This window comes from Dromiciops gliroides, chromosome 2, assembly GCF_019393635.1.
Source record: "Dromiciops gliroides isolate mDroGli1 chromosome 2, mDroGli1.pri, whole genome shotgun sequence".
Lineage (NCBI taxonomy): Eukaryota > Metazoa > Chordata > Mammalia > Microbiotheria > Microbiotheriidae > Dromiciops > Dromiciops gliroides.
The window spans coordinates 620,367,522-620,392,814 of record NC_057862.1 but is presented as its reverse complement, the minus strand read 5'-3'; the positions used below and the strand labels follow the sequence as shown (position 1 = coordinate 620,392,814).

At 39.4% G+C, this 25,293-nt stretch overlaps 1 protein-coding gene and 1 long non-coding RNA gene across 2 annotated transcripts in view; one reads left to right on the top strand and one right to left on the bottom strand.

Moving 5' to 3' along the window:
• WWOX (WW domain containing oxidoreductase) overlaps window positions 1–25,293 on the top strand; it is a 1,201,502-nt gene that overhangs the window by 650,371 nt on the left and 525,838 nt on the right. The gene's annotated exons all lie outside the window — the stretch shown is intronic.
• On the bottom strand, window positions 12,118–24,090 carry LOC122741365. The gene is made up of 3 exons (XR_006354838.1): window positions 24,027–24,090; window positions 20,109–20,220; window positions 12,118–12,230 (listed from the first exon to the last, which is right to left on the bottom strand). It is a non-coding gene; the product is annotated as an uncharacterized LOC122741365 (long non-coding RNA).

Below are 25,293 nucleotides of genomic sequence, written 5' to 3'. Positions count from 1 at the left end.
GCAAAAGTCATTGCTATTAATGGTAGCAAGCTCTATCAATATTGGCTTTTAGTAGTATTAATGATATCCTCTATTCTCACTGTATGACCTTTTTTGTCTTTCTTACATGCCCTTGCTGCTATTATTTATTCTACATCTCATGTACAAGACCTTGTTAATAACATACTGCAACATACAACTACTCCCACTGTTCAGTTAGACATTATCGGTTGGATTATCTGTGATTCTTCTGAGATCTTGGAGTTCCATTATGTTAGAGGTTTGGTTAATTCCAACAAGACACATATAGAATTCTTTTATATATATAAACTATATTCTGTTAAGCAAACATATAACAACTAGAATTTCTATATTGCTTAAAGAAAACTTTGCAAAGTGCTTTACATAGGTTACCTCTTCTGTTCCTCACTGAGACAAAGAGAGGCTTGATGAATTGTTCAGGGTCATACAGCTAGTAAGTATCTGAGGCAGGAGTCCTACTCAAGTCTCCCTGATTCTAAGTCCAATGGCTGTGCTACCTAGCAGCTTAATGATGATAGAGTATTTTACACAGCAGTAGATGTGGGGGTTATGTGCTCCTAAGTTGTGCAGTGTAAAGTTTTAACATTTTAAACTTTCAGGGGTCAGTACTTTTGTCTATGTGCATCTTCCCTCTAGCTGTGCAGATATTATCCAACTAATGCCAAAGAAGGAGATTTCTCAACTTCTGGCTGGGGGGGGAGACACACACACACAAATTGGCAATGACTCTCTCCTAACTTTCTCTAGGTAAGATGGTTTTCATATGACAACTACTATAGCCTATTACTAGGCTTGTATTTCCAGATTGTTGGGACTTGACAGAACTCACATGCCACTGGTACAGTTGAGATCCAAGATCATCTCTATGCCCAAATGAGTATTTGAATGTAGGCTTATTTTGAATACTTAAGAAAAATGTGTTCTCAGGCATTCTTTGAAAAACTCACAAATACTTTTATGGATCTCCTTCCTCCTCCTTACCAAGCAATGAAGATCTTTTCCTATGCCTGTTTTACAATTATAGGCTATTTATAATGGTAGCTTGCTAAAAAATTCTTGTATTCTTCATATATGCCATTTTATTTCATAGTTATTATAAACTAATACATGGCCAGTGTGTATATGTATGTATGTGTGTATATATACACATGTGTTTATATGTGTATATATACATGTATGCATATGTGTGTATGTATTGATAGATACAAATTGTGTATATGTACTTACATACATACAAATATATTCAATGTGTATGTATAGATGTGTATATAGATACATATGCACCTATGTGTAAATATACACATAATATATACTAGAAAAGGAAATTGGGTAATCATATATCAAGATCAAGAGATAACAGATGGACAACCCCCATGCTGTACTAGAACCTTTGTAATATTTTTATCAAAAGACCCCAGCAGGTCAAGTGGATTCCATGTAGAAGATTTATGAGTCATACTAATTGGACATTGGTAAATTATGATCTGCTCTATTAGAGGGAGTCTCCCCATCAAGCCATCAAAATATCAAGACATAGTTGTAAGTGCATGTGTGTATATTTACATATATAAATATGTGTATATATAATATTTGTATATATATTGTGTGTGTATATATATATGTATACACTATATATACATATACATATAAACCTTGAAGATACAGACCACATTTTTATCACCTTTATATCCTACATCATCTTTGTATGGTACCTAAAGCTTCTTATATAGTATTTGTTTAATAAATGATTGTTGGTGAGAAGGAAGATGGTTGAAACAAATTATATTTCTGTTACTCATTCAATTTTTTGAAGAGCTTTCCTCATCACTGCCCTATCAGAGAGTTAGTAGAGTTCTTATTATCTCCATTTTACAAAGTTTGGAAACTGCTTCTCCTAAAAAGAAAATTAGTTGAGCAGTGCAACATAGCTAGAAAATTAGCAAACATGAGATTTATACTCAGGTCTGCTAATTCCTAGTCTAGTGTTTTTCCTTTACATTTTCCACTCCACACACTGGATTTTATATTGTCAGTAAACTTATCATCTTTTGGTACATTCTGTTACTTTGTGCGAGCCAGTTAATAAGCATTCATTAGGTACCAGTTATACGTCAGGCACTGTGCTAAGTGCTGGCAATAGAAAAAAAGGCAATCCTTGTCCTCAGGGGGCTCACAGAGAATTCAGAGCAAGGAGACTCAGTATGACATGAAAATATCTATCTAAATAGATAGATATATAGATATAGAAAGGTAGATGGATATTATATATATATGCTACAGCTAACAATTAATACAGAAGTCTTATGTCATAAGAGTTCATCGTGACATGAGAAAATAGCAAAAATGCCCCCTCAATACTTGGTTACTTCAATGAAACTCTGATTTCATTAGTATTTGTGCCTCCTGCACACCTTCCCATCCTACCCCAATTCTTATCCATTTCTGTTCCTCAATATAGGATTGACCCAATGTTCTAGAGAACCTTCTCTAGTTCTTTCAGTATTTCATGGCTACCAGTGCAGTATTTTGGTCATCTGTTACCCATCCCTCCCCATATGTGACTGACTTTGGTTTCTAATCTTGTATGTCCTGGATGATGTCTGTTTCATCACTTCTGGCATGCTAATGTTCATCAGTAATACAGTGCAACCTATTTTACACTGACTAAATTTCCTTTCATTTGGGTCATGGGGCCATTGTGATTTTTGTCTGAGCTCATACTGTTCCATAATGCACAGTCATATAACATTGCCATGAAAATATTGATATTAAAGATTTTTACAGTATGGAATGTCCTGAAATCATTTACAGCACTACATGGTTTTCCAGATGTAAAAATACTTCTTCTTTTCCTGCTACACAACTTATTTTTCTTCTGTACTGTTCTATTGGACTAGTATTGTGATATTGAATTTAATAAGACAGAATTTAGTGTGTATAAATGTAAAGGATTACCCTTTAACTAAAAATAAAAAATAAAACAAATAGTACAACTACCGGATGAGAAAGGTATGACAAAACAATAAGTGGGAAAAGAACCTTGGGAATTTCTAGTGCATGAAAAAAAATCAGTGTGAGGCAGTTTAATTCACTTATAATTTATTGAACTCATACTATATCCAAACCCTTGCGACTGGATTCTGCAGATTCAAAGATGGACAAAATACATTCTGTCTTTATAGGAACTTATTATGCATTAGCAGCATGGGATAAGAAATGTACACTGAAATGTGTATTATGTTTTATAATTAAGTAATGTGTACAAGAGGTTAAAGAGAGGTGCAGTGGATAAAGTACTGGGCCTACAGTCAGGAAAACCAGAGTTCAAATGTGACTTCAAACACTTACTAGCTGTGTGACCCTGGGGAAGTCATTTAACCCTGTTTGCCTCAGTTTCCTCACCTATCACATGAACTGGAGAAGGAAATAGCAAACCAGTCCTATATCTTTGCCAAAAAAAATCCCAAATGGGGTCACAGAGGTGGACCAACTAAAAACGACTAAACAAGAAGAGGTAAAAAGATCAGAATAGCTTGAGAAATTGTAACAGAGAAGGATAGCCAGTATGACAAAGTAATTTACAAATTACTTTCCTCAAAACAACCTATGTAGAAAGTACACAAAATGTTCATTTTCTAAGAAACCTGAGAAGACTTTTATGAATTGATACAGAATAAAGTGAGCAGATGCAGAATAAACTAAGTAGAACCAGGAAAGCAATTTATACAGCACTATTAAAAATGCAGCTTTTAAAGACTTAAAAACTCTTGTAACCCCAAAACCAATCATGATTCCAATGTACCGACGAAGAAGAATGTTAACTATTCAGATAGAGAAATGATGGATTCAATAAGTAGAATGAAAAATACATTTTTGACGTGGCCAATGTGGAAATTTGTTTTGTGACTATGCATTTTAATTATGAATTTTGTTTTCTTTCCTCCCCCTGCATCTATCCCTGCTTCCTTCCTTCCTTCCTTCTCCTGGGAATTGGGAGAGGACTGAGGTGGGCGAGAGACATTATGAATTCTTATTAATTGGGGGAAATTTCATTTTTAAAAGAAGCCAATCCCAAAGAGAAGTGACTTGCCCAGTATCACACAACTTGTAATTATTAGAGTTGGGGTTAGGAGACACAGGTCTCCCAACCCCAGGTCCATTGTTTTTGTTTTTGTTTTTTTACTATATTGCATTGCCTCTTGTGTAGTGGATAATAAACCAAATTAGTGTAGTTTAATTAACATTTCATTCATACATTTTTCCTATTCATTCCCCCCCCACACCATATTGATCAATATAAGTTGCTTTTAAGAAAATGCTTGAAATATGATCTGACTGTATTCTCAATATGGTCTACAATTGTGTGGCATAATCACTTTCTAGTCTAAAACCAAAGTGTCCACATTTTATTAAATCATGTTTAATATTAAAGCATTATAGGCATCCAAAGAGTAGAAATCAAAGTTAAAAGTCTTCCTTCGTTTTCAGCTAGTGTCTTATTTATTTCAGCATTGTTCAATTGAGCTCTTCTAAATATTTATCATGGTTAAGTGAACAATCATTCGGAGACAGATTCAGTTTTATGGTGTAGGTTTGCAGGTTGTCTTAATTGTAACTCTTCCTTGTGGTTTATATGTTCTTGGAACTTGAAGGCTTATACTTTATGAGGCTGGGTAATGAAGAGAGAAAAAGCACAGTAAATGTATTTGCTAAGAGACTTGGTTATTTGTAGCTCAACACCCCCGCCCCTTATGGGCCACCTCTATTACTAAATACTACCTCATATATATTAGCTTGGATTATGTGATATATTACAATTGACAGAGTACTTTCCTCCTTCCACCTCTACGAAGTAGGGAGTGGATGTTTGGGGGTAGGTAGGTGGCACAGTGGGTAGAGCACAGGCCCTGGATTCAGGAGGACCTGAGTTCAAATCTCACCTCAGACACGTATCAGCTGAGTGACTCTGGGCAAGTCACTTAACCCCAATTGTCCTTTTTTGGTGGGGCAATAAAGGTTAAGTGACTTGCCCAGGGTCATACAGCTAGTAAATGTCAAGTGTCTAAGCCCGGATTTGAACTCAGGACCTCCTGAATCCAGGGCTAATGCTTTATCCACTGAGCCACCTAGCTGCCCCCGCAATTGTCTTCAAAACCCCCCAAAAACACAGCACAAAATAAGACATCCAGGGCCATCTCCAGTTGTCCTGATATATATCTTGCCACTGGATCCAGATGGCTCTGGAGGAGAGTGAAGTTGCTTACCTTGCACAGCCCAATTTGCTGCAGTCATGACATCACCCCAATGTCATGGTCCTTGTTGAAAATGAAGAACCAACAACAACAACAAATGGATGTTTTGATACCCTCATTTTACAGATGGGGAAACTGAAGCTCAGATATATCAAATGATTGCAGAGTCATGTAAGTACTCATTAGTCTACCCAAGTTCTCACAGGATCAAAGATTTAAACCCAAAAGGAAGATTAGAGATTATGTCATCCAGTATCCTCATTATACAGATGAGGAAATTAAGTCCCAGAGAGGATAAGTATCTTTGCCAGAGGGATAGATAGATGATAGATAAATGGATGGATGGATGGATGGATAGATAATGGATGGATAGATAGATGATGGATGGAGAAATAGAGGGATAGATAGCTAATAGATGGGTAGAGAGATGATAGAAGGATAGGTTATAGATGGATGGATAAATAGATGATAGAGGAATAGATAGATGACAGACAGAAAACTTTTAAGCACTTGCTTTTATGGCCCTACACTATGTGTTGGTGATACAAATACAAGAAAGTAAGACAGCCCTTGTTCTTAAGGAACATACATTCTAAGGGAAGAAGACTAAGTATCAAAGGATACTAGGGAGAGATAAGGAAAGGTATAGTTAGCAAATATCTGGGAAGCGTCTTAGAGGCCTAGTCCCTGTCTCTCTCTCTCTCTCTCTCTCAAGGGCAAAGGACCCAGGCATTTAATCCAATTTTCTGGTGGGTTGAGATGACTTGAGAGGAGTGTGAGGAGATGGCCTGGAAGTGACTGACAGGCTCAAGTCTAGTTCTTATTATTTGATTGATTATTTCATTCACTCATTTGCTAATCCATCAAACAACTTCTGTTAATATAAGGAGGTAGGAGATGGAATGTTAAATATAGAGAACAGTTAATAATTGAAGTCAACTAATATATTACATTCCTACTATATGTAAGACACTGGACATTAAAAAAAAATAACTCCTGCCTTCAGTAAGTTAACATTCCCTGGGTGGGAGACCAATGTGCATGTGAATAAGTAAATACAAAGTAAATTAAGGAGGAGAGAATAGCAACAACTGGGTATTAAAACTTTGCAGAGGAAGTGTTAGTTGGCCTAAACTTTGAAATAGAGGCCAAAATAAATATAAGAAAGGACCAAATTCCAGGAAGGAGGGATAACTTGTATAAATGTGCAAAGGGAGAAGATAGCAGCTCTAGTTTGGTGAGTCATCAGTAGTCCCATTTCATGGGAAGCTAGAATTTCAAAAGTGGAGTTGGTATGACTGCCAAGATAGATAGTATCCAGGTTGTTAAGGACCTTCACAACCCAGCTGAGACATTTGGGAGCCAGGGAAGTTTTCTAAGCAGGCTAGACAATCAGAGGATGAATAATGTGGAATAAGACTGGAAAGATCGGCACTTGATTGTATTAGTTAAGCCCAGAATGGAGCCATGAAAGGGTCAAATCCACCCATAGAAAATTACTCCTGTGAGTTATATTGTCTACTTATCACACCCAAAATAAAAACAGCAAGTTGCTTGGAGTGTATGTAATTAGAGAAGAAATTACATTGCCCTCAAGCTGCCATAGTTAGAGGCATCCTTTTTCTAGCTCTCTTGCTGAAATATAAATGAGAAATAGTAGAGTCTGTGATATCAGAACAGGTCAAACACACTTCTAGTTGAAATGAAGGTAGAGTCAGTCAATAAACATTTATTAAGCACCTGCCTGCCAGGCACTGTGCCAAGTGCTATGGATACAAAAAGGCAAAAGACAGTTCCTCCCCCCCACAGAGCTCACAATTGAATGGTAGAGGAGGCTTCTCAGAGGAAGGTAGTTATTGTATTGAACTCTGAAGGATGGGCTGGATACTAAAGAGGTTAAGGAGAAGGCAGGGAGTTGGGGTTTAAGGCATTTTCCTTGTCCAGGAAAGGTATAGCATATGTTAAGGGGAGCAATAGTGGTTCAAAGTGTCTGGAGCATAGATAATGTGGGAGATAGTAGTAGAAAATAGGCTGAAAATATAGATTGGAGCCCTGTAATGGGGGGAGGAGAGGCTTAAGTGTCAAATTCAGTAGACACTGAGGAGCCACTGAATTCTTTTTTTTTTTTTTTTTGTTAATCCAGGCTTCTTATAGAGACAGTGAGGAAAGAGAAGCTCTATGTCAAAATGTAAATGTACACAAATCTAGAAAAAAAAAATGCATGAACTGTTCCTGTGCCTCCCATTAGTGACAACATTTTACCATCCCAGCCTGGATTCATGTATGAATAAGTTTCCACCATTAAATCCATGAATTATGTAAAATACTGTCAATTTGTTTTTTATCAACCTTAAAGGAGAATGTATCACATATGCTTCCACTTCAATAGCACCCATCATTCCACCCTGGAGAGCTCTACTTTGTGTGTTTCCAAGGTGTGTCGATAATTAGACATTTTCAAATATCATAGGTGGAATAAAGCTCTGTACTGAGGCCTGTGCAGGCAGAATCTGTTGGTAAAACCACGCTGCGATCTATATGTACTAGGCCATTTCTAGACTGTCTTTGATAACTCTTAGAGAAGATAGATATTCAATAAATGTCCTCTAATGGATTCTGGCTTCATAAAACGTATTAATGACTTCTTTGGGGAGTGAAGAGAGCCCTGAATCCAATTCTTCATTACTTTAGAAGATCATAAAAGCAAAAGTGAATGATTTCCTCTGGTCTGTATACAATATTTCAGATTGTTAAAAGATCTATAATTTCACTTATGTGGGTGCTCCCTCCACCAATGCCCAACCCCAGCTTTTCCCAACCGTAGGAAAATCATTGGGTCTTAGGTTTAGAGTGGAAAGGGAACTTTACCTGGTCTACCTCTACCTTCATTTCATGGCTCAGGAAACTGAAACTCAAAGAGGTTGTGAGTTAGCCAGGGTCACGTGATTAAGAAGTAGCAGATTTCTCAAATCGAGCCCAGGACTTATGACTTGAGATGGCACTTTCTTTCTAGCACCTGGTGGCCAGCCTTTTGTGATGAGCATTGCACAGGTTAGTCCTTGGATTATGATCTAAGCTCCCATATCTATTATCTGAGACCAGAGCCCCTGTGATTACTCTAACACTGGAAGACATTCCAGCTCTGCTGACAGAGTCTGGTTCTATTCATAGAATCTGAGTGCCCAAGGCCATCTCTGTGAAATCATGAGGGGACCTAAGATGCAATGAAATATATGTGTGTGTATAATATATGTATATACATGTCTATATGTGTATATATTTATATATACAAATATGTATATACACATGTTTTTTAAATGTTCTATGGGGAGGATCACTTGACCAAAGTAGACTAGACATTCTCTCCTATCCCCACAACCTTTTAGACCTATCCAAAACAGAGATCATGCACCAAAGATAAAGTGACTTCAGCTGTTTCCGCTAGGACACCCAGAATCCAAAATAAGGTAAAGAAACAAAATCACGCAAAACCGAGTTATTGACATGCACTGTCCCTAAGCTTACTCAGCACTCTGCCTTACCTCCCACACTACTAGCAGCAAGGCTGCACTGACAGATCCCAGGACATGACACAGGCTTACATCAAAACCCACCTCTGTACTCCATTTGCCAGTTCCCAACAGATCCCAGCTCTAGGCTATGGGAGTCTGTTTGGTCATGGACAGCCACTTCAGCCACAGCTGTTGAGAAGCAGAAGCTGGCCAGAGACTGCAACATGGAAACATCGGTGCAGGGGAGAGCGGGCTTTGCTGGTGTCAGAGAAAGCAGGCTCTGTCAGTGCCTTGGAAAACAGATTCTGATCTGCCAGTGCTGGGCCACTGAACTTAGGAGCCAAGGAAGTAGAATCGGTCACCAGGACAGAACATCTGGCACTTCAGGAGCTGTGAGCACTTCACCAAGCCTGAGGGGAACAGCATAGCATCCAGCTGGGGCTAGTTCTGATCACCCAAAAGTCAGCTAGGGCACATACCGACCCTGATAAACTGAAACGCCCATCAGGGAAAGAGGCTGAGACACTTTCAGATCCAGCACTCAAGGAAACCACAGTCAGAGGGCAGGAGTCAGGAAGTGAGTGATAAGGAAAATAAAGGGGGAAAAGACTGAAAGAACCAAATACTTCAAGAAGAAAACTCAAAGACCTTGAACATAAATAGATAGATAAGCAGGAAAAACAGTAACAACAGAAAGAAGTAGGGCCTCCAGATCTAGTAAATGAGTTCAGCTTCTATGAATACTACAGAAAAAAAGAAAAATTATCTAATACTTGATGAGGCAGAGGACCCTGTGGAATTTGAGGAAAGCATGGAACTGCAGCATACTGTTTCTGAGTGGTTTAAAAGAGAGATTAAAATCATGAGAACAGGATTTATATCCTGCCTAACAGATATAATGAACATGATAGAAAAATGTGAACCTGAAAAGGCAAGCTTCAGAAACAAAATAGAGAACAATGGGTTTTTTGGACAGAACACAACAATGAAGAACAACCTAGAAGTGAAGCAAAAGCAGCAACCTTGAAAGAAAATTTGCTCACTATGCAAGGAAAACAAACCGAACTAAAAAAACAAGATAGGATGTCCAGAGATAAAAGGATCATTGGTCTCCCAGAAGAACACAAGAGAACAAAACCTTAACAATATAATAAAAGAAATAATAGAAAAAAACTGAACAGAACTTCTGACCGTAGAAAATTAAATTCCTTTTGAAAGAATTCACAGATCATCTCCAAAAAAGGAAAGGAAAAAAAAGCAGTGCTGCAAAGTCCAAGACACAAAGTGGTTAAATTTAACAATTCAGTTCAGAAACAAGTTCTGCAAGTCATCAGGAGAAAAGAGTGTCAAATGCAATGGAAAAAACATTCAAATAATGCAAGACTACTCTGCACCCACTAGAAAATTGAAGAGAGACTGGAATAATGTGTTCTAAATATCATTGGAGCTCAGGATGCAGTTTAGGATGACCTATCCTGCAAATAGGAACTTAACCACACAGGACAAAAGATGGACATTAAATAATGAAAAAGAGTTTGAAATATTTTAAGAAAGAAAACCAGAATGAGATTATTTGCCTCTCAAACACTACAAACAACAGAAATACAGGAGGAGTGAATAAATACATCAGGCAAAGATGGTAACAACTACAAAGTGACCAGATAGAGAGACTAGTAAGAGATTTCTTTGTAGATGTACACATGGAGACAGGCAGAAATCTGATAGAGTTAACAGTGAGGAGGTAGACAGGGAATATTACAGACAGAATCTGGCAATATACTGCCTACAGGTAAATGCTTCTTTTGTAGGACTACACTACAACATGAGAGGGTACATAAAAGTGTAGTAGCAAGATAAGAGATGAGTGAGTGATGTGCTGGGGTCAAATCAAGAGCTAACAATGTGGGAAAGATGACCTCTGTGGTCTTAGAAAGAGAAGAACCTGCAGGAGAGTGAGTGAAGAGAAAAGAATTAAGATTGAAAATGAGGAGGGGAGGAAAGAGGCCTTCCTTACTTTGGAAATAGAAGGGTCTCCACTGGTGAATGTTGGAGTGAAGAGGTAGCCGATGGACATAAGTACCTCACACTTGATGAGGTCTGGGGAACTTGATGCTTGAAAAGTCTTCTTGTCCTGGGGAATGGGCAGGAGTTGGAATCTCGGAGGGCAATTGGCACCTGGAAGAGTTAGAAAGTATGGATGCAAAGAGGACGTGTCCAGGAAAATGCAGAACAATCATCAACAAAAGTGTATAAATCAGAGACACGGTGGAGGAGGGCCCCTACCATGGGGCAGTGCTAGGTGGATGGAGTTCTGGGCCTGGAATCAAGAAGATTTGAATTCAAATATGGCCTCAGACTTAACCAGTTTACCTCAATTTTCCCATCTGTTAATGGGTATAATAATTAGCACTTACTGCCAATGGCTGTCATGACAATGAAATAAGATAATAATTGTAAAACATTCAGCACAGTGCCTGGCATGTAGCAAGTGCTATATAAATGTTAGCTGTTATTAATGGTGGTAGTAGTAGTAGCAGCAGCAGCAGTAATGATAATAATAATAATAATAATCATTTTTTTGGAAATGAAGTACAATGGACAAGAGGAATCAATGAGAAAAGCCCTACAGGTGATTGGCACAAAGCTTCCAGAGGGGAGACTGTAGAATGGATACCTTGGAAGCTTTGATAGCATGAAGAATACAGAGAAGAGAGAGCAGACAATCATTGGAATAATAAAGCAGAGAATGAGGGTCTAGATCAAACAGAAAGAGAAGATAGATAATGAAGAAAATGGAAAATCCTTTCTGTTAAAGGGCACAAAAAAATCAAATTTAAGAGCTAAGGATTTGTGGAAGCGGGAGATGCACATCTTACATATTGCACACATTTTCAGACTTTTTCAATGTATCGATCAGTTCTATTGCCTCCCTCCTTTTTCCTCTCCAAAAAATACTGTTTGTCATATGGGATGGCTCCAAGGGAGGGAGAGGGAGAGAGATACGTGAGATACTATGGTGATACAGAAAACAAAACAAAAAATTCATTATATTTTAATGCATGTTTTCAAATTGTGTAAGTTATTAGTTATTCAAATAGAATGTCTAGAAGTTTTGTGTAAAAGTTTTTTTTTGTTTTTTTGGTTTTTTTTTTAGTGAGGCAATTGGGGTTAAGTGACTTGCCCAGGGTCACACAGCTAGTAAGTGTCAAGTGGCCGGATTTGAACTCAGGTACTCCTGAATCCAGGGCCGGTGCTTTAACCACTGCGCCATCTAGCTGCCCCAAAAGTTGGTTTTAAAGTGCTAACGACCACATGCATCAAATGATTACTTGCCTTCCTCTTGCTCACAGCTCTTTTAAGTAGGGCTCACTGTACTGGAATGGGCCAATTCTTCATGAAAGGAAGAACCCAGGTCCCAGGACCTTATAGACTAAATGTTCACAACCTGTGGGAGAATAGAGATTAAACATTATGGAGCCAAGTTTTCTTTTATTCTTTTAATCCAGCAGTTGCATTCCAGAGCATATATTGAAAGGAGAGTAGGGACATGGCAGTGAAAAAAGGCGGGAAGTGTGTGAACTGGAGCCCATAGAGGGCAAAGAAAGGCCTCCTTTTCTACTGAATAGTTTGATGGGACTGCAGGGTATGTGAAGGGGAGCAGCAGGTGATATCTGGAAAGGAAGGGTGAAGTCTGATTACCAGTCACTTAAAATACCAAAGAAAGGAGTTTTAATTTTAACCTACAAGCAAAAGGAAGCCACTGGAGCTTTTTAATCCCGAGAGTGACGTGATCAAATCAATGTCTTAGGAATATCAGTTTGGAAGATGGATGGGGCGAGGGTGGGATAGAACGTGGAGGTTACATGTGGACTGAAAGTGGGGAGAGCCAAACAGGAGGCTCTTCCAATAATCCGGGCAAGATATAATGAGGGTCTGAACTAGAGTGGTATCCACATAAATAGAGTGAAGGGGAGAGATGTGAGAGTTGGGGTGGTCTTCACTGTACAAATGATGAAACTGAGGCTCTCGGAGTAAAACAGCACCTTGCCCAAGTTTGCACAGGCAGTCTGTGTGTGGCGGAGGGGTGATTCAAGCCTGCCCTTTTTTATCTGAAGGCCAGTGTTCTTTCTACTCCTCTGTACCACATCGATCCACTGACCAGAAGTGGGAAAGTCATTGATGCAATGTCTAATCTGGAGACCCCTGCAGAATATGTCCTTTTCTCAAAAAGGTGGGTCTGTCCTCTAGTATTTGTGCAAATCATTTCTAGCACAAGTTAGAAACCATTTTCTTTTCAAGAGAATTTATTTTTTCTCCACTATTTCCTACCTCCCTTCCCACCTTAAAAAAAAAAAATACACTGTACTTTGCTAAGTGAGAAGCTGCCACAGACAATTTTTAGAAAACAGGCCCATCTTCATTTCATCATATTACCTCTCCATAAGAAGTCAAAATTCAGTTAAAAGTCATCAATTATTTTTTGCCATAGGAAACTGCCTGAGTGGTGTATTTCTTGAACTTTAGGATACCATAAACCCAACTCATTTATTTGCACTAACAAGAGTGGGCATCCTGCTTGCACATGTCATTCTTGGAAATTACTGACATGGCCTCTCAGACCACAGGTTTATGGAAACATATGGTCAAATCCTTATGCAGACAGATTGCCTTTCTCCTAAGATGGCTCTATTAGAATATCAAATATTGCTCAGTACCAAATAAAGGTACTCTTTCTGCTCTTGATTTAAACCCGACGTTCCTTTGGAATACTTGTCATGGTGATATTTCCCCATGTCTCTCTCTCACATCCTCTCCTTGCTGTTTCTAAATTGCCTACTTAAACCAGGGGATGGGCCCTTCAGTTTCTCATAAATTAATAAGGCATCTGTGAATATTTGCTAGCCGATGCTTAGAGTCCTCGTCGGTTCGAATACAGGGAATGTTTAAACTGGGGGCAGATAAAGGCAGCTTTCTTCTTGGAAATGTTCTTCCAACACGAAGCAAACGATTATTAATCTCGACTGCCTGCTACTTTCATTTACCATGTGGCTGCTCGTGGGATTACAGGCACAAAGGTTTCATAAATTTCAAATGAAATATGAACATTTGTTGTCAAAATACTGTTAAGCTATAAAAGCTATGCTAGTGGTAGCCCAGCTTTTTTTATTATAACATTTATAACCATCGGCGTTCACGTGTTCCAGAGCACAAATAATTTCTTCTTTCAATTCTGCCATTTCTCCCCTTGCTTTGTACCCAGATGACAGGCAGATGATAGAAGCCTTCTGCATTGACTGGCCTCCTCTCTCCCTCTGTATCTTAGGGAAGGTGGGGCTAAAGCATTCAAAGGGGTGTGCTTACCTGAGATGGGCAGGTCATAAAAGAGCTGACTTCTTTAAATACTAGAATCTGAGAAGCAGTATGGCACATTGGACAGCCTTATGGACTAGGAAGAACCACAAAATGTGAAACCTTGAAGATAACTTACAACATGGAACCTCTCTTATCTCAGAGTTAGAAGTTATCTTAGAATTTGGAATATTAGAGCTGTGAGAGACCTTAAAACTTGGAACATAGACTGTAATAACCAGAAGAGACCATAGAGCATAGAATGTCAGAGCTAGGAAGGACCTTAGATACCATCTAATTCAAACCTTTCATTTTATGGAGAAGGAAACCAAAAGAAGGAATTTTCCTAAAGAAACATAGCTATTGAGTGGTTAAACTCCCTCCAAGTTGGTGATCCACAAGAAAAATCTTCCTCCCTTTTTTCTCCCCCAATCTTCCACTGCTTACTTCTCTCAAAGAGAAAGCTAGAGCTTATTGATCTAGGCTCTTGCTTCAGCCACTGCTACTGCTGCCATCACCATAGTCTAATTTTTGCTTGGATTTACACTCTGCGATGTTGTTGAGATGTATCTAAGAAACATGAAATTCCAAATTTGCCCCCCGCCAAAAAACCCCACCAGCTTGAAGGTATATATATATATATTTTAGTGAGGCAATTGGGGTTAAGTGACTTGCCTAGGGTCACACAGCTAGTAAAGGTATATTTTTTAAAGATATAGATACAAAAAACCCAAGATCTTAGATCTTAATGTCAGCCCTATTTGGGGAGATAAAAAAAGGCTTCTTGTAGAAGGTGGGATTTAATTTGGTACTTGAAGAAAGTCAAGAAGCAGAGATAAGAAGGGAGAACATTCTAAGCATGAGAGACATGTGGAGAGTAGGGAGCTAGAGTAGGGAGCTGGGAGTGTGAAGGAAGAGTAAGGAAGCCAGTGTCCCTGGATCTCAGATTGTGGGGTGAGAGGGGATGGCAACATGTAAAAAGATTGGGAAGGTGGGGAGAGGCATAGGTTTTGAAGGACTTTGAATGACAAATGGAGGATTTAGTGTTTGGTCAGACCCACATGTTAGCGAGACCAATTTGACAACTGACTGGAGGATAAACGAGATCAGAGAGACGTGGCAGATAGGGAGACCAGCCAACAAACTATTATTTTATTAGTCTGGGTTTGAAGTGGTGAGGACCTCTACCAGGGTGGTGAAAGGGGAAGATGTGAGAGATGATATGAAGGTAAAATTGACAGGCCTTGGTAACAGGTTGGATATGGTTGGGGGGAGAAGTGAAAGGGATGATGGTACCCTCAACAGTAATAATGATGTTTGGAAGATGGGAAATGTTTGGGGGAAAGATAATTAATTCAATTTTGGAAATGTTGAGTTTACATTGTGTACAAGACATCTAGTTTGAGATGTGCAATAAACAGTTGGAGATGTGAGACTGCAGGTCAGCAGAGAGACTAGGACTTGATAAAAAGATTTGAGAATCATCGGCATAAAGATGTTAATTGAATCCTTGGGAACTGATGAGATGGCCAAGTGAAATAGTAGGGAAGCAGTAGAGAAGAGATCCTAACATAGAACCCTGTAGGAGACCCCCCCCCCAACTTTACAGATAAGGAAACCTAAGTCCCAGAGAGGTTAATTCAGTTGCCCAAGAACACACAGGCAATAATAATCATTAGAGACAGGATTTGAACCTAGGTCTTCTGATTCCAGAGATAAAATGCTTTCTACGTAACTGTTTCCTCCCTAAATCCTTTTCCTTCTGTAGGGTCTCACTTCCCTCGTTTTTAAAGTGAGAAATTCAAAAAGGTGTTCTCTAATGTCACTTCCAGCCTAACATTATATGAGTCTATAATTTACAACCCCTCCCCAAATTGAGAACAATAATATTCATAGGATACACAGGTGGATTTCATAATTTTCCTTCCAAAGCTATGTCTGTTACAGGCATTAAATCAGGGTATTAATCCCACTGGGATCATGACAGGTCATGTGAACACAAATTCCTGAGAGAAATTAGAAGGCAGCTGCTCCTACTGTGTCGCTAAAGGTAAGTCTTTTCTTTCTGGACCTCAGTTTCCTCGCCTGTAAATGAAGAGATTCATCTAGTTTATTTGTTTTTTTAAAGAATATCTGGTAGGATTTAGTGATAAAGGTTGGAGAATAATAAAGGAAAACCCAGAAGAATGCAGAGGGAAAATTTGCCAATAGTTTTCCCATTCCAGTTTTCTAGCTGGGTCAAATAGGAAAGGGTAATGATGGAATGATTCAGTCTCAAGATAGAAAGTAAAAAATCCATTTAAAAATTGAAAAGGAAAAGGAAAGATAGAAGAAAAATCTACCTTGGGGTACATGTGTAGGTAAATTCAAAGGCTAATAATATTTAAAAGTATAAGGAATCTGAGAGACAATTTAGTCATAAGGTCATAGAACATCATTTCAAAGCTCTAAGGAACCTGAGAAGTTAGGTACCAAGGGGATGTGAGCTGTCCAAGGTTCTGTAGGGTAGGAAGTAGCATTGCCAAGATGTGAGCCCAGGTCCCAATATACCAAATATGTGTTCATACAAATTACCTTTTTTTTTTTTTGTCACAAAGGACATTTGAGAATAAGATCTTGCTTGTGTTCCTTTATTCTGGCTCTTTTTTTTTTTTTAACTTTCCTCAAGTCTTAGGGTATGGGATATCTGGAGGGGTTCTTAGGACATAGAATGCTGGAGGGGTTCTTAGGACATAGAATATCAGAGATGTATGGGCTGGGCTCTTAGGACACAAAATATCAGAGCTGGAAGGGACCTTATGGGTCACTTCACCCAGTCTCTTCATTTTGTAGAGGAGGAAAAAAGGCCTAGAGAGAAGAGATTTCTCCAAGGTGACACTGAGAGTTAAAGGCAGAGAGGTCCTTTGTCTCAGAACTCTTCTTGGTACCTAGCATTCTAATCATTACCCTTCATCTTCCACCTCAAGCACCCTTTGCTTAGTTAAAGTTTTCCCCCATCCTTAGTTATCCTTGCCTGTCCCCCAGAATAACACTCCTATGACTCCATTTTTTCCTTAACGGAAGCTCTCTGAATCATTCTCTTATTCTTTATTTGTTTAAGCTAATGACAAGTTAAAGCTATCCGGGCAAATGTTCTAGTGGACGTTGTCACACAAATACTTCCTTCCCCAAATCAATCTTTTCTTGGGATGAATTCCCAGAGTTCCAGACAGAGGGTATCAGCCTTTTACTGCCTCATTCCTGAATTATCCCCGCTATTTTGGGGGTCCACAGAACTAGGATCCTAACAGAAAAGAAATAACTCCAATTTAATATAGCTGACCGAAATTATTTCTCTGGTGTCATGAGGTACCCCCAGAAGACAGTAAGGGTTATCTTTCCCCTACCTGTCTGTTCTGATGGTTAGAGCTCAGTTCTTTCCTCCTCTTCCATTCATTGAGGATAGTTCCTAACTAGACCCCATTCAAAATCATCACTGTTATTGCTATAGTAATTTTTGGTTTTCAAAGTTCTTTCATCATACTAACTCAATAGGGTAACTAGTATTTTTCATATTGTTGCAAGAACTGTTATCTCAGTTCTTTGTCTCTTCTCCTTGCCAAGGCAAACCCCTTTGCATGCACAAATGACTCTGTTCCATCCTGTCTTCTCCAGCAGATTGCCCCACTATCATCCTCATGCCCTCACTAATCTTCAGTCTCTTCCTACCTACTGGTCACTTTCCTGCTCACTACAAATGTCGTCAAAAATACACTCACTTGATCCATTTGTTGCCACTAGCTATCTTTCTATATTGCTCCTCCTTGCCATGGCTAGACTTCTTAAAAAGACTTTCTACAATAGAAGCCTCCACTTCATTTCTTCTTACTTTCTTCCTACCTCTCTATAGTTTGGTTCATCTTTTAACTGAAACTCTTTTCTCCAAAGTTATCAATGATCTCTTAATCACCAAATCCAGTAACCTTTTCTCAATCCTTGTTCTTCTTAAATTCTGCAGCCTTTGACACTGTCAGTCACCTTCTTTTCCTTAATATTATTTTCTCTCTAGGTTTCCAAGATATTACTCTCTACTGATTCTTCTCCTACCTGTCTGACCACTTACTCCTAGTCTCCTTTGCTGGATCTTCACCCAGACCACATCCACTAATGGTGGGTTTTTTACTTGGAAGACCTGGGTTTTCACCCCAGCAGCAGCACTCACTTGCTGGCATCCCCAGACCAACTTACTTCTCTAAGCTGGACCTCCATTTCCTCACATGTAAAACAGAGATGATAATACATGTGTGCCTGACATCTAGGATCTACTGTCACCTTCAAATGACTCTAAAGTAGTTTGTAATAATAAGACAATATCTAACTGTCAGTTATCATCCTTGTTATTATCATTGTTATTAGTGGTAGTATTGGTAGAGGCTGCACACCCCAGCAGACTTGGAGTCCTGCCCTTAAAACCTGCTCACTACGTGACCTGGATCAAGTCACTTCATCTCTCAAAGGCCCAGAAAATTCTCAAAGACTACCAAATTGCAGAACAGTGACTGATCCGCATTGGTAGAAAGAATTTCCCTACCAGGCATTCTCTAAATGAATTAAAACACAGGACTGAACTTTAAAAAAATAGTGTGAATATTGTTAATAAAGTAAATGTTGCTCTGAAACATCACTGAGTTATATGGGACTCCTTCCTAGCATCAATGGGCTATCTTCCTCTGCTGTGATCAGGGGTTTTAGCAGAATGTCCAATTTACCTTCTCATTTATCTGCAGATAGAGAATGGTTGGTTATCCCATATTACCAGTACAGAGAGCACTATTGCTACTTGAGAAGCCTGCCCAGTGTTACTCAGTGTCTCATTAGCCACCAACCCCTTCTAGTCGAGAGCAGCAAGACTTGGTGTCTGTTATTGCTCTGTGTACAGTTTATAAAACTCTAATCTATAAAAGCTGTTTGAAATTTCCATTAGAAGATTTGTGCAAGTGGTTAAAATTAGTCATGCATTCTTGGGCGAAACTGCAGGAAGGGTATCTTTACTGTGAAAATGATTATGACATGTGAAAGCAGGATAATGGTAAGCAGACAGTTTTCCAAGCTGTTGGGTGGATTCTGAAAATGGTCTCGTTATTCTCTCCCTATTGACTACTTCCTTTTAGGCAAGGCTGCCAGTGCGTTGACTTGGAAAACAACTGAAACTGAACACACTCAAAGAGCTGACATGATGTAGCTGCATTTGGGGGCAGTGTTGCTTCTGTGGGCTCTGATGGCGCTCTCTCTCTCTCTCTCTCTCTCTCTCTCTCTCTCTCTCTCTCTCTCTCTGAATGGGACTGAAAAAAAACCCATAAAGATAATTTCAAACATGCTAACCATCATTTTACATTGATAGAAGTACCACTTTCTATCTAAGGTTAAAGCATATATTGGATTTCTTTTGTATTAAAATCTTACCACCTAATATTTGATTAAACAATTTGCTTATGCAGTTCAATGGCCTGCCCAAATACGTGTGGATTTCTTATTTGAAATGTTTTCTTAGTCTTTTGTGTTTGCATTCTCAGAAGACCAATTCTGTCTGGCATTTTACACTCAGTCTCCCTCTGACATAGTTAATGGTAGGAGCTGAATTAAAGAAACAACTGTTGGAATTTCTTTGAAACACCTTGACAGCAGAAAGGAGAGAGTGTGCATCAAAATGAAGACTTTTATTGAATTGTTGGGCTGGTGTTATTTTGTATAAGATATGGCTGTATCACCACCATATATCTTGACCATCAATGAGGGAAACATCTTGAGAGAGTCCAATCAGACATGTGTGACTTAATTTAGTTTGGCATCAAGCCTGCTTCTTGTGGATTTCAGGGGTTATTGTGAACAACTTGGAAGACTCACCTAGTCCACTCCTACAGTCCAGTAGTGGATAAAATAAGTAGTGGCTTCCCAAAGACCTCTTCCCTCTGAAGGACATACAGATAAGACTTACCCCTGTGTCTCAAGTCTCATGAACAGAACTCATAGGGAGCCACCAACTTCATAGCTGGCTATGTATGCCAACATTCCCACAGGCTACAGCTGTAATACTCCCAGGTTGGGTCCTAAAATGCAAGAGATTAAGACATTCCTGTGTTCTGCCTTAGAAAAACCACAGTGGTCAGTCTCACTAATCATCATCCCAGATGGTTTATTTGGTGCCTCTTTTTATAGGATGACTCTTACTGTTTATGCTCATATAGGCAGCCTTCAAACTGCTAGTGAGTGTCTCCTACACTCATGTACGGGACTTTCCATTGTTGTTCAGTCATTTCAGTCATATCTGACTCTTTGTGACCCCATTTAGGGTTTTCTTGACAGGGTTAACCTAACCTATCATATCAGATGGGAGTCAGTTAAAATTTATTTCTACCTTACACAATTCCTAATATTCTAATCAGATGCTTACATACAATATTAGAACTGGAAGAACAATAATAGTAGTTCACATTAAGTACATTAAGGTTCACAAAACATTTTACATATATTAGTTCATTTGGTCCTCAGAATAGCCCTGTGAGGTAGATGATGTTATTACCTTACTTTTACAGAGAATTGGGGTTCAAAGAGGATAAGAGATTTGCCCAGGGTCGCATATCTAGTATCCTTTTCTCTTGAATCCCTTGCTACTATGTCCTGTCACCACTTGTGTCTTGATAAATCCTGATCCTGGATTATTCCACTTATCTGCTCTTTCCACTCCTCCTCACATGCCTCAGAACACATTTGGAGAAAGACACACATCTATGATGGCCGAGTCATCTATAAATAGATATTGTGTGACTTCAATGGGGCCCTCAGTGCAGCCAGGCAGTCCTTTTATTCCTACCTCACTGATTCTCTACCCTACTTCCCACAGTGACTAAGTCAAACTTGCTTTGTTATTCCTCAGCTCCTGGACTTCTCTTTTTGCTGCCACCCCCCATTAGAGCTGTGACTCAAATTCATTCTTTACTTAGGAAATGGAGTTTGTTTGGAATGAGTTTCTTATTTCCCCCTTCTCTTTATTTCATAACCTTTCATATCATTTGCCTTCCTATTTCCTACTCCTTTACTACAATCTCTGATGAAGGGGTGGTCCTCCTTGCCAAAGCCAATCCCTATATGTGTGTATGTATACTTATTTCTACCCTTTCCTGTCTTCTCCAGTAGATTACCCCTACTACCATTCTTTCTCTATAGATAGATAGATGGATGGACGGATGGATGGATGGACGGACGGATGGACGGACGGACGGATGGACGGATGGACGGATGGACGGATGGATGGACGGATGGATGGATGGATGGATGGATGGATGGATGGATGGATGGATGGATGGATGGATGGATGGATGGATGGATGGATGGATGGATGGACGGATGGATGGATGGATGGACGGATGGATGGACGGATGGACGGATGGACGGATGGATGGATGGATGCATAGATAGATGATGGGTAGATAGATAGATAGACATACATATTTATGTGTATATATGTATGTAGATGTAGATATAGATGTAGATGTGGATGTAGATATAGTCATGGATGTAGATGTAATTGTAGATATAGTGGTTGTCCTTCATTCTTGAAAAGGATCATGACGCACTAAATTAGATTTAAGTGAGGAAGGGCTGTGCAAAGTCACCAGCCTCACTTTTCTCCTCTTAAGCCATCTGGATCCAGTGGCAAGATATGTTATCAGGACAACTGGAGATGGCCCCAGATGTTTAAGGCAGTTTGGGTTAAGTGACTTGCATATATATATAAAATCTTGAACATTTCTACATTTCCTTTCTTCCTTCCTATGCAAGTGTCCCTCATCCTTAAAGAACCTTCATTAGAACTTATCCTCCCAAATGATCATCCTCTAGCTGCCTCATTTAGACTCCTTGAAAAAGCTTTTTTCATTGCCTTCACTTTTTTCTTTTCTCACTTTCTTTTAAATCCTCTATTACCTGGCTTTGCTATCATCACTCAGCCAAAACTGCCCTTTTCAAAGTCACCAGTGATCTCTCAGTTGTCAAATATAAGGACCATTTCTCAGTCTTTCTCCTTATTGACAATAATAATGCTGCTACTGATAATGATTATAATAAACAATAGCTAACATTTACATAGCTCTTACTACATGCCAGACACTGTATTAAGAGCTCTACAATTATTATTTCATTTGATCCTCACAGCAATCCTTAGATGTAAATACTACTATTACCCTCATTTTATAGTTAAGGAAACTGGCAAACAGAAGTTAAATGACTTTCCTACAGTTACACAGCTAGCAGGTATTTGAGGCTGAATATGAACTTACATCTTCCTGACTCCTGGTCCAGTGCTCTATCCTCTGTGCTACCTAGTTACCTCTCTGTATGTAGCATTTGACACTATTAAGCACCCTCTCATCCTCAATACTCCCTTTTCTCTGACTTTTTGTGATATTTCTCTCTTGGATCTCTTCCTTCTCATCATATTGATCTTTCTCATTATCGTTTACGTGATATCTACTACATGGCCCCTAACATGGATGTGCCCCAAGGCTACATTTTGGACCACATTTTGCTCTCTCTCTCTCTCTCTCTCTCTCTCTCTCTCTCTCTCTCTCTCTCTATATATATATATATATATATATATATATATATATATATATATATCTTCTCTTCCTGATGACTTCATAATCTCCCATGGTTTTAGTGATGACTCACAAAACTATAAGTCTCTCTCCTGAGCTCCTGTCATGCACCTCCAATTGCTTTTTAGATATTTTCAACAGAAAGTCACATAGACTGAATCTCAACATGTCCAAAACTGAAAGCATTATCTTTTCCCAAAAACTCATAACACTGAACTTCTGTCAAGGGCATTATCATCCTTGTAGTCTCTTATACCTCAACCACAGTCATCCTCCAGTTTTTACTCTTCTTGACTCCATATATTCACTCAGTTTAAAATTTTATCAGGGCAGCTAAGTGGCACAGTGGGTAGAACACTAGCCCTAGAGTGGGAAGGACTTGAATCCAAATGTGACCTCAGACACTTACTAGCTGTGCGACCCTGGGCAAGTCACTTAACCCCAATCACCTTAAACATCTGGGGCCATCTCCAGTCGTCCTGAGATATATCTTTCCATTGGACCCAGATGGCTCCAGATGACTTGGGTACAGCCCTCCCTCGCTTAAATCCAATCACTGCACCTCATGATGACACACCAATGTTATGGTCCTCTTTGAGAAGGAAGGACAAACAACAACCACCACCATGACATCTTATCATTTCCTTTCTCTTAATTCATATGAGCACTACCTAATCAATTCTCATTTGAACTATTAAAATGGCTTCCTAAGTGGTCTCCCTGCCTCAGGTCTCTTCCCTCTCTAGTCCATCTTCTTAGCTACCAAACTGATTTCCCTCTTGCACAAATCTGACCACGACACTGCCCCACTCGGTCAGTTCTAGTGTTTCTCTGTTGCCTCCAGGATCAAATAAGACCTCTCTATGACACTGAAAGCCCTTCAGAACATGTCCCCAGGCTGACTTCCCAGCCTTATTTCACAGTACTCCTCTCTGTCCACACTGTGTCTGAGCCAATTGGCCTCGCTTGCTCTTCTCCTGATGCTTGCTCTTCCTGGAGTGCTTCATCTCCCCGTTTGCCTTTGTAGCAGCCGTCTGTCTTTCAAATGTGGGGACCAGTTTTTAATTGGGGAGTGCTAGCTAAGCGGCTCACCACAATATTGGGGCAAGGAAGGAGATCCGCAGCCTCCCTCAAAACAGAACAGGATTTATTTTAACAAGAATGAACTTAAAAACAACAACAACAACAACAACAAACACAAACAGGATCAGTAGGATCAAGGGAAAGGAAATAAAATGGGGAAAGGGAAATTATACAACCTCAAAAGATACCACCGCCCAGGAATCAGCTGAGAATATGCAGCAGACCTCCTGTCATTCCAGGGTCCTGCTAGAATGCCCAATTCTCCTCCCCCAATCCCAGAAAAACCCCACACAGCCCCAGCCAATGGGATGGCCGTTCTGACAGTCACGTGACTGCCCTCACTAGACTTCCAATCATTATAATTTTGCCAGGCCCATGTAGGCGTCAGCGAGTGGTGATGATGTGAGGTGCCAGCTCCATGGCAACAGCTACAACCAGTGGGTGGAGCACCATGTGGTTTGCAGAGCCCCGGGCCAGTGCGCGCCAAGGCATAAAAACCTCAAATAACAATTAATTCTTTACACAAAGCTGGCATGAACTCCCTCCCTCCCTATTCACCTCCAGCTAGGTAGCCCAGTAATAAGATGCTGGGCCTAGAGTCAGGAAGAACCCGAGTTCAAATCCAGTCCCATACACATACTAGCTGTATGAGGGCAAGTCACTTAACCCGCCTGCTTCAGTTTCTTCAGTTATACAATGAGAATAAGAATAGCACTTACCTCCTAGAGTTTCTACGGAGGATTAAATGAGATAACATTTGTAAAGCTCTTAGCATAGTGCCTGGAAGACAGCAGGTGCTTAATCATGCTTATTTTCTTCCTTGCTTGCTCCATTTCTTAGAATTCTGGTGTCTTCTCTGTAAGGAGGAATACATCAGCCTTTAGGCATAGATCACTTGTCCAGCACTCTCCTACTTTTCTCACAACTCCAGGTACATTTATTTGTTACCCTGTATAATGACATATACTCCCAAAATAATACTCTCCAATGTTCTTTTTATTTCAAAGTTCATTTCTTTTTTAAAAAAATGCCACACCAATCTTTACATTCTAACACAATTCACCCATTGTTTTCAACCTTTGTTAAACACCTGCAGGAAATAGGATTCACTTTATATATGATATGAACCAATTGGTTTCTGAAGTCCTGTGTACAGAATATGTTGCTAAATTGTAGTAAGTAATAACAGCTAACTTTTATCTAGTGCTTTGATGTTTATAGAGCATGTTACAAATATCATTTCATTTTATCCTCTCAGTAACCCTATGAGATAGTTACTATTATTATTCACATTTTATTTATGAAGAAACTAAGGCAGACAAAAGTTAATTTTCCCATAGTTGCACAACTGGCAAATTTTTGAAGCAGGATTTGAACTTGGGTCTTCCTGATTCCAGGTCCAGCACTCTATCCACTGTGTCACCTAGCTCCTTCCAATAAAGA